The following is a 10010-nucleotide window of genomic DNA, read 5'->3' on the forward strand; positions in this document are numbered from 1 at the left end:
CCCGGAGCGCCCAGTGCTGGGCCCTCACCGTGTGCTCTGGCCTCGCCCACCACGGAGACCTTGTGGGTGGTGAGCCAGACCCCCCCACTCCGAGGCACTGGCCCAGAATCAGGGTGATGTCAGCGGTAACCGTCAGGGCCCTCTCTCCCCCCCCCCCCCCGCCCCCGGCAACTCCACTGCCCAGGACCAGGGGTGTGGGTGGTCCCCTGGCTCCCACTGGGGGGCGGCGGGGGGCAGGGGCAGGCCTGCCTCTGATGCCCCAGGGGCCCGGCCAGAGTCAGCTGGGGTTGTCCAAGCCCCGCTTCAGCCCGGCCGGCGTGGCTCAGGGGTTGAGCGTCAACCTCTGAACCAGGAGGTCACAGTTCGATTCCTTTCAATTTCCCGGTGACACCGGCGGCCGGCGGGCAGTGCTCTCGGCTCAGAGCTGTCGGGACGGCGCAGCGGCCACTCCGGGTGCCGGTCTGTGCCCGAGGGCTCGGCCGCCTCCTCCCCAGCCCAGCCTCCCGCAGCTCAGCCCCACCTGCCCGCCGGGTGTGCCAAGCAGGCGGGCCCGCCTGGAGCCGGTGGTGGCACTCGTGGCTGTGTGAGCACCAGGCAGACAAGCTGGGTTGAGTCAGTTGCCTGGGAAACATGGCGGCTCGGAGGGCACAGCTGGTGTGCAGGGACCACCCACCTCCAGGGCTCCTCACCCGACGGGGGGTGGGCGTCGAGGGCCGGGACCGCCAAGGTCCACAGGCCAAAGCCACGGCCTGGCACAGCCTCCGGCCCCGCCCCAGGAGCCCCAAAGGCAAGGGGCCGCTTGGGGGTGAGAGAGACAGGGACCTCATTTCCAAGCCCCTGTCCTGGCCACCACCTGCCTCCTGGACAGTGACCCTCCCGGCATTCACAGGGACCTGGTCACTCCCGGGAGGTCCCCACCTCTCCCACCCCCGACCGGCTCCTCTGCCCGCCCCCCAGCTGCCCCGTAGGCCCCACGGGGTGCAGGCAGGAGGGAGGGCGGCTGGCAGGGTCACAGCCCAGGGGCAGGGCTGGCCTCTCCCCTCAAAGCCTGCGGCACCCTCCACCTTTGGGCCACCTGGCCCCTCCGAGGGGCAGGGCCGGGAGAGTAACAGGAAGTGGGAGAACCCGGAGGTGAGGGAGGGGGTGGAGCGATGAGGGGCCGAGGAGGGCAGTGGGGGCCCTGGGCTTCGCTGGAGCACAGCCCACCACGGCCATGGGCACCTCCCCGGCTGCCACCCCCAGGACAGTGCCCCCCCACTGGCATTGGGCCCCTGTTGGAGCTGGGAGGGCCCACCAGCCGCCGGCCAGCGTGGATCCCAGGCCCTGGAACAACCCCGCGGCCCCTCTCCCACCATCTCCTTCCTCCTGCAGGACGCCAGCTTCTCTGTGGCCGAATCCCCTCACACAGAGCGGGGCGGGCGGCCGCGGCCCAGCCTTCCTGCGTGGGGTCGGCCCAGCACCCTCCTTCTCTCCGGGGGAAGCCTGGTGCTGGCTGCCCACCCTCCAGGGAGCGACAGCAGGTGGCTGAGGCTGATGGTGCCCCCAAGGCCCTGCCAGCGGGGGTGCAGGTCCCCCATTTGTCAGAACCAAACCGGGATGCAGACATGAGGCTGCATCAGGGCCTGAGCGAGTGAGCTGCTGGGCCCCCTCTGTCCCCCCCATCCTCCCCCGGAGGCACCCCGGTGCCTGGCAATGGGGGGGGGGGCTGGCCCTCTGCACTCACTCCCCAGGCACCAGCCTGCACCAGCCCCGCGATGGAGGGGTGCTCCTCCCTCCTCCCCCCACGGACAGGTGGGCCCCTAAGGCTGGGCCCTCCACTGTCCCTGTGTTGTAGGCCAGGTGACAGCGAGCATGGGGCTGGGGCTGGGGCTTGAACCGGGTCCCTGGGCTGAGCTGCCTGAGCCACGACCTTGCTGACTCTGTGCCCCAGTGACCTTGTGTGGGGGGTCCGGGTCCGGGTCCGGGTCAGGGTCAGAGAGTGAGGGAAGTGCTGAGCACACAGCGCCTGGGAGACCCGGCCCGAGTCTGGGCAGAGGGTGAGGCCTGCTCTTCCCACCCCCGGTGCCCGGGTGACCCGGCTGCTCCCAGGACCCTGATGGACAGCACTGTCCCAGCCTCATGGGCCCACGCCCCGCTGCCTCTGCACCCATGTGGCCAGCCTCCCAGGCCCACAGCCGGCACTGGCTGGGCCCCCGGGGTCCCGGGTCTGGGTGCCCGTCCTGCCAGCATCACTGGCCTGTGCATCCGTGGCCGTGGGGACCCGAGAGGAGCCGCACTGACCAGCTGCCCGAACCTCCGCTGCCCGGAGGAGCTGGGTGGTCAGGGCTCCCCATAGCAGCTTGTCTTCTCTGCGATGCGCGATGCGCGATGAGCGATGCGCGATGAGCGATGCGCGCATCGGGCCACGGGGCGCAGGGAAGGGCCGGCCAAGTGTGCAGGGAGCTTCTGCCCAGACGCTGTCCCAGGCTCCAGGTGGGCCCTGTGGCCACGCGGCCCTGGGGTCACGGCTCCTCTCTGAGGACCACAGCGTGTGGGTGCAGGCAGGGTGCCCGCGGGGGGAACGCCCAGGCCTTTGGGAACGGGGGATGGACCTGCGCTGACGGGCAGACGATGCCCTGGGGACGGGGGGCACAGACCAGCCGAGGAGGGCGCACTGGGGCAGCCTGGGGGGCGGTCCTGTCCTGGCTGCGCGCCTGCCCTCCCCACCCCGACCCACACGTGAGCCTCGTCTCTGCTCCCGCTTCCCGGGGTTTCCAACCTGGTGTCGAAGCCTCAGAGCTCCCGGCGGCCATTCTGTTCACACTGCGTGTTCTATGTTCTGTGTGTGTGCACGCATGTACATGTGATGTATGCACACATGGGTGTGTACGTGCGGTGTGTGTTTGTGTATGCTTATGTATTGTGTGCATGTGTGTGCATACATGTGGTGTATATGCACACGGGTGTGTTTGTGTGTGCTCATGTATTGTGTGCATGTGTGTGGTGTATGTGCACATGGGTGTGTCTGTGTGTGTTCGTGTGAACTGTGTGTGCATATGTGCATGTGTACATGTCCTGTGTCCCTGCCCCAGAGCGGGAGCCCAGCACGTTCTCAAAGGGGAAACTGAGGCTCTAGGGCTCAGCCACATCCCCAGGTGCCCCTCAGCCATTGGGCCGCCAAGCGCCTGCTGGGGGGGTCCTGAGGCCCGTGAGGGGTCCAGGCCCAGCGGCCCCTGGAGTGGCTGGTCCCCCCCGCCTCCCGCCTCCCGCCTCCCACCTGCTTTCTCCCCCCCCCCCCCACTTTGCCCTCTCTGCCTACCCTCTTCTCTCCCCTTCCTGGCAAGCAGACTGCCATCCAAACCTGTTGTTAGCTTCAGCCCCGCAGTGGTCTGCCAGCCCATCCAAGTTCAACATTGCTCTCGGGGCCAGAGCCCCGGGAGCGCGGCCTGAGGGGGACGGTCTGCGGAGGGCGCTGGGGGGAGGCCGAGGCCAGGCCTCGGCGGTGGGCGCCCTTCCCGCGGCGTCTGTGGGGCGCTGGGTTCGGGGCCGGGTGGCAGGCGGCAGCCCTCGGCCTGTGCCCCGGGTCCCGCCAGCCCCGGGTCCCGCCTTTGAAGTCGCCCGTTTGCTTCACCCCTGCACTGCGGCCGAGCGGGCAGGACCGTGGGCACCGGGTCCCTGGGCAGCAGGGAGGGGCTGCCGGGGCCAGAGAGGGGCTCGAGCTGGGCGAGGGCCTCCCCGGGGTCCCTCTAGCCCCGAGCCAGGCTGCGGGCGGGGCCGGGAACAGCGTCCAGCGGAACAGCCTCATCTGGTTCCAGTCGCGACCTCCTCTGGCCTCAGTTTTCCCAGCAGGAAAGTGGAGGTCCGGCTGCGGGTCGCACGTCCCTCCACCCTCAGGCCCTGCCCACAGCCCGGGGAGCGGCCACGCGGCTGCCAGCATGGCCCGTGGCTGGGGGGCCTCCGGGGTCAGAGCAGCGACCTCAGCCCCCGAGCCCTGGGGGTGAACAGGGCTCCTGTCCCTGCTCCCCTCCTGCCGCCCGCCTCTCGTGACCCTGCCCTCCCCCTCTGCGGAGGCCCTGCTGCCAGGACTCCCACCTCTGCCCCTCTCCTCCCAGGAGCCCCTGGACTCGGCTCCCCGCCCGCCGCACCCGCCTATTCTTCCTGAGAGCAGGTCCCGGCGAGCCTAGAGCTTGGGGCCTGCAAGCCCTGATGGACGGGGCGCCTGCCGCTCGATCAGCTCCTCCGCCTGGCCTGGCGCCCCCCCCTTCGGCCCCCTGCAAGGCCCTGCAGGCCAGGCCCCGCCTGGGCAGGGCACGCCACGGCCTGAGCTCAGACCAGGGCCTCCTGTGGGGTCCGAAGTGTCTGGAGGAAGGGCAGGGGCAGAAGCCTGGGCCTGACACCCTCCCCCCGCCCCCCAGCAAGAAGGGTGGGGGACAGAGGCCCACAGAGAGCGGGCGGGGCCCCCTGTCTTCCCTGCCGCCCCTCACTGTCCCATAGCCCCTGATCCCTGTCCCATAGACCCCAGAGCCCTGGTCTGCCCTCCTGCCTCCTGCCCAGATGGAGCTTATTGAAGTAGGTGCTTTTTTTAAAAAAAATATTTTTTATTGACTTTTTACAGAGAGGAAGAGAGAGGAATAGAGAGTTAGAAACATCGATGACAGAGAAATATCCATCAGCTGCCTCCTGCACACCTCCCACTGGGGATGTGCCCTCAACCAAGGTACATGCCCCCGACCGGAATCGAACCCGGGACCCTTCAGTCCGCAGGCCAATGCTCTATCCCAGCCTTGGGCAAACTACGGCCCGCGGGCCGGATCCAGCTGTTCTATCCGGTTCTCTTGCTCTCCCCTCCGCTCCTTTACTTTGAATTTATATTAGTTCACACAATCACTCCATCCATGCTTTTGTTCCGGCCCTCCGGTCCAGTTTAAGAACCCATTGTGGCCCTCGAGTCAAAAAGTTTGCCCACCCCTGCTCTATCCACTGAGCCAAACCGGTCCGGGCGAAGTAGGTGCTTTTTTATACACAGAATATGTTTTCATTGCCTTCAGAGAGGCAGGGAGAGGGAGAAAGAAACATCCATGATGACAGCGAATCATGGACCAGCTGCCTCCTGCACGCGCCCCACTGGGGACCGAGCCCGCAACCCGGGCCTGTGCCCTGACCGGGAATCGAACCCTGACCTCCTGGGTCCTAGGTTGGTCAACGCTCCACCCCTGAGCCCCGCCGGCCGGGCTGAAGTAGGTGCTTAACTGAACGAGCCGTGCCCACCGCCCTGTGGAGCCCCCCATGGCGGGCACCCGTGGCCGGGGCCTCTCCCAGGGCCCCTCCTGGCACGGCGGCCGGGCACTCAGCCCGGGACAGGGCGGCTCCGGCAGGGCGGGCGGAAAGGCCCACCTGGCCCGCGCCGAGCTCCCGCCCGCCCTCCTGTGCGCGCGTCTGTGTGGGGTTCGGGCCGGGCCGCCCCCCTGCCTGCCTCGTGCCCAGGCCTGCGGTGCGCCTGCCCGTCCAGGGAGGCGAGTTGGGACTTGGGACCCGAGACCCAGCGGGAAGGCAGGAATGCGGCCTCGAAACCGCCCCCTCGGAGCCGAGGCTGCAGCCGGACGCCATCGAACGGAGGGTGGCCTGTGCCGGGGGCTCCAGCCCCCCACAAAGCCCGCAGCCCCGCCTGTTCCGCTCATTTCTACCCCACCATGCCTGCGTCCAGGCCAAGTTGGGGGGGGGGGCTGGAGGTTGTTTAGTCGGGTGGGGTGACGGGAGGAGCAGGCTCTGCTCAGGGACGGACCCCAGCCCCCCACAGCAGATGCAGGCCAGCTCAAGCTGGGGTCCAGGGCCGCAAGGGAGGGCGCTTCTGAGGGGGGGCGCTAGGGAGGGGGTGCAGCTCCTCAAGTGCCCTCCAGCGAGGCTCTGCAGGGCTTCCCAGCCCCTCCTGCTCCCGTCCCAGGCCACAGCCAAGCAGGCACCGGGGCGGGGTGCCTCTCCAGGAGGGGGACCAGGGTGCAGGCAGCCCCCGCCCCCACCCCTTCTGGTCAGAGGTGGCCCTCCAGCCCCGAGGGTGCCGTCCCTGGCGCAGGCTGCAGGCAGAGCTCAGGGCGGTGCTGCCGGGGCAGCTGCGTAGGGGGTGGCCCAGCCGGAGACTCAGCCCGATGACCAACAGCCGGGCCCCTCCTCCAGCTGCTGAGGGCGACGGAGGGATGGAGGGGGCGGCCTGCAGCAGCCTGGACGTGGCCACCAGCCAGCAGGAGGGCAGCAGGCCTGGCCCGGGTGTCCAGCAGCCTCCATCAAGGGGCCAGCTGCCACGGGCACCCTGGCGGGCGCTGGGCAGACCAGGCCACAGCCTCCTGGTGCAATCGCCACCTCTGCCAGCCGCTGCCGCTGCCGCTGCTCCAGCTCCGATGGATGCCGCAGGGGCTTCCCAGGCCAGCAAGGCCCCTGCTGCCCCCCCCCCCCCAACACCAGGGCCTGCGGCAGCTCCCACAGGGCGGCCGGTGGCGGGACTGGGGCAGGAGGGGAGGCAGCTCCTGGGCCCGCGCCCGGGGCTCCAGCACAGCCTCTCGGGGGCACAGAGAGGGACGCTGCCCGGAGGCCCCGCACCAGGCCAGCAGGAGAGAGGCCAGCGGGGCCCACAGACCCGGGGTCTGGCTTGGGGAGCTGGGGAGAGTGGGGGGGCCGTGTGAACAGCGCCCAGGGCGCCTGCAGCCCTCGCACAGCACAGCGGTGCCTCCAGGCCTGAGCGGCAGGAAAGGGAAAGGTGACGTCACTGCTGCCTGGAATCTGCTGTTTGGAGGCGTCGCCATGGAGACCGGAAGGCTCAGGGTGGGTAAAAATAGCAAACCCAAGAGGGTGTAAGTTCCAAGAACTGGAGTCTGTGAAGAAAGGAAAGCTCGGGCCTGTTCCTGGCGGGGCCTGGGGTGCTGGCTCTGCGGCCACACGCTGGCAGGCGCGAGGTCCCGTCCCTGCCGTCCCTGCCGTCCCCGCCGCGGAGCTTTGTCCCCGAGCAGCGGGGTGTGGCGGGTCACCCGGCTCCCGCAGGGGACGTCTGGAAGTCCGGAGCACAAGGGCTTCCGTTGGGCGGGGCCGGGAGAGGTCAGTGCAGGGCCCCCCCCTTCCCCCCAATTCTCCATGGAAAGAGGAAGCGGGGCCACCAGCCCAGCCAGGCCGGGGACAGGCCTACAGCCTCCGCTCGGTCCCACCCTGTCCCCGGCTCCTGAGAAAAGATTGCCCCAGCCCCTTGGCCCCTAGGGACTGTCCCTCCAGGCAAGGAGGCGCCCGTGGCTCTTCTCAGGCCCCTGGGGTGCCCGGCCCTCGGCCTGTACGACCCTCGTGCCCACTGTGCCCTCCTGGTTACCCTTGGCCCCAGGCCACAGGAGCCAGGCAGGAGGTCCCTGGACCCCTCTCCCCTGATGCGCAGTCCTGGGGTCCCCCTGCAGCTTCGTGGAGGGGTGCCCCCCCAGATGGCACTTCACTGGGTCCTCTCTTCTGACCAAACTGAAATCTGGATGCTGCCCCTCCCGAGAGCGCCCGTCCCCGCCAAGGGCACCGGGTGGGGCTGCCACCGGGGGAGACCCCCATCCCGAGACTAGAGCACCCCACCCCGGACTGTAATGTCAGCAACACCCGTCCACGGGGCCTGGGGGTGCCGGCCTGCCCTCACGCCTGAGGCCCGGTGGGGCGGGGTGTCTGCCCGCTGGCCCCCGGGTGCCCACTTCCTGGGGTGCCTGGAAGGAACCGCCTCTCGTCTCCTGCAGAAGCCCTTGTCCTCGGGGTGCTGGAGGAGGGGCCTGGGTGGGGCTGGGGGAGACCTGGGAGCCGGGCCCAGGCCCCCTGGGGGTCGGTGGTTGGTGCTCGGCTGGGGAGAGGGGAAATGGAGCCGCGTGCCGGGGAACAGCTCACACGCCTTATGTAACGAGTGAGCTCACTGCCTCGCCTGCCAGGAATGACGGCAGGAGGGCGGAGGGGCTGCTGGGGAGCAGAGAGGGGCTGGGGGCCTGTGCCGCGGAGGGGCCGCTGGGTGCAGGGCGTGGCCAGACCCCCCTTGCCATCCCGCCCCCACTGCTAGCCGGATACTGGCAGGACCTCGGTGTTAGAACCCTGGCCTTGCTACGCCACCCAGGACCCTCTGGGGAGCAGCTCGGAGCCTTGCGGGGCCGGGGGCTGGGGGGGGCCCGGGGGGGGTGTCAGCTGCCCTCTGCTCTGCTGCTCCTGCCTCATGGGGAGGGGGTGCTGCTTTGCTGCTCTCCGTGGCCTCTCCTTTCTCCCCTCCGGCCAGATGCCTGCCCCCAGCCGTGCAAGCCTCCTCCCTTCTGAGCTGTGGGGTCCCCCACCTCCCCTGTGACAGGCCCCAACCCCGACCCCGACCCCAACCCCGAGGCCAGCCCAGCCCAGCCGCCCTGTCCCAGGAGGGGAAGGGGCTGCAGGGAGGATGCAGCGGGGCTGCAGGCAGCTCCTGGGGCTGAGGGGCTGAGAGCAGTGCCCCCTGGCCACACGGGCGCCCGCTCCCCAAGCCCCACAGCATGGAGTGCCTGCCTCCTGTAGGGGGATGGGCTGGGGCCCCAGCCTCCTCTCCTCAGACCCTTGTCAGGCCGCCCCCCCCCTCACTCGAGGGCCCCTGACAGGGAAGGGCAGTGAGTGCAGAGCGACAACAGTGCGGGGGCCTGGGCCAGGGCATGGGAGCCGAGGACGGTGCTGGGCGTGTAGCGTGGGGCAGCCCTGCTTCCGGACAGTGGACGGTGCTGTGGGGAGGGGGCCCACGTGGGGGCGGGGACGGCCAGGGCGGGGCTGGGGCGGGAGGGGCGACTCCTGCATAGAACTGGAGGTGGACCTCCGGCCTCACTGGCTGCTGGGGGGTAAGGTGGGTGGAGGGGCTCTGGGGTCCCTGGGGTGGGTTCTCAGAGCACCCCCTGATCCCCGCCCACTCCCAGAGCCCGCCTTGCCCCCCCCGCCCCCCCGCCCCCCGCATGGCTGCCTCACCTGGTTCCCTTGCCCTTGCACGTGTGAACGGGCGGCCCTGAGCCTGGCAGGCCTGCTGTGAGCCTGGGATGGTGCCTCAGCTGGGTGCCTGGAGGGCAGATGCCTGAGGGCTCAGAGCCCGCCCGGCCTGCTGCCCAGCTGACCTGACCCAGGCGACTGGTGACGGCGCGCGTGGGGCCTGGGGCCACCACTGGAAGGGGCAGGTGCAACATTGCGTGAGGGCCTGCCCTCCTGTCCCGTTGTGCCCCCGTGCCCCCTGGCGGCACGCAGCGGTGTCTGTGGGGCCAGGGGACAGCCCCCTTCCCCTCGGACCCTGCGCTACCCGGAGGAGGGGCTCTGGCCTTGGCCCGCTGGCCCAGGGCCGCAGGGCACAGGTGGGGGCGGCCAGCCTTTGATCGGCCGGGTGTGGCCGGAGCCCCGGGCAGCGCGGCCAGCGAGGCGCACATTCCGGAGCGGCACTGGACGCTCCAGGGGCCAGGGTCCTGCGGGCGGAGGCGGGGCCGCGGCCAGGCGCAGGCTCTCCGGCTCCTCCAGGCCGGGCCTGGCTGCGGTGACCCCCAGCTGAGGACACGTCCCCAGAGCCAGGCCAGCAGCCCCCGGGCTGGAGCCCCAGGCAGGCGAGGCCTCCATGCGCCCTCCCTGTTCCTGCTGCTGCTGCTGCAGGGCCGGCAGGGCTCCTCTCCCAGGGGAAGGGGCACCAGAGCCGGCCGGCCCCCCCACTCCCCTGGCCTGGGGCCTGGGCCAGGCCCCTCCATCCTGGGTGTGGCCAAGCCATCCTCCCGGACCAGCCCGGTGCCTGCCCAGGCCGAGAGGCTGCACGGCCTTGGCACTGTCCCGTCCGACGGCGTCCGCAGCTGAGGCCGGGCCGTCGGGTTGGCAGTGCCACCGAGCCCGGGGCTGGCACTGGACGGCTCTGCTTCTCCTCCTCCCACCTCCAGGAAGCCAAGGGCCGCTGCGGGCAGGGGCGGGCTGTGGGGTGCTGTCCACAGTGGGAGAGGGACGGACTGCGGGCACAGCCCAGGCAGGCACCCCACTGCCAGCCAGCACCTGCAGCGCCCCGGCCC

The sequence above is a fragment of the Plecotus auritus genome (assembly GCF_963455305.1).
Source record: "Plecotus auritus genome assembly, chromosome: 2".
Classification (NCBI taxonomy): domain Eukaryota; kingdom Metazoa; phylum Chordata; class Mammalia; order Chiroptera; family Vespertilionidae; genus Plecotus; species Plecotus auritus.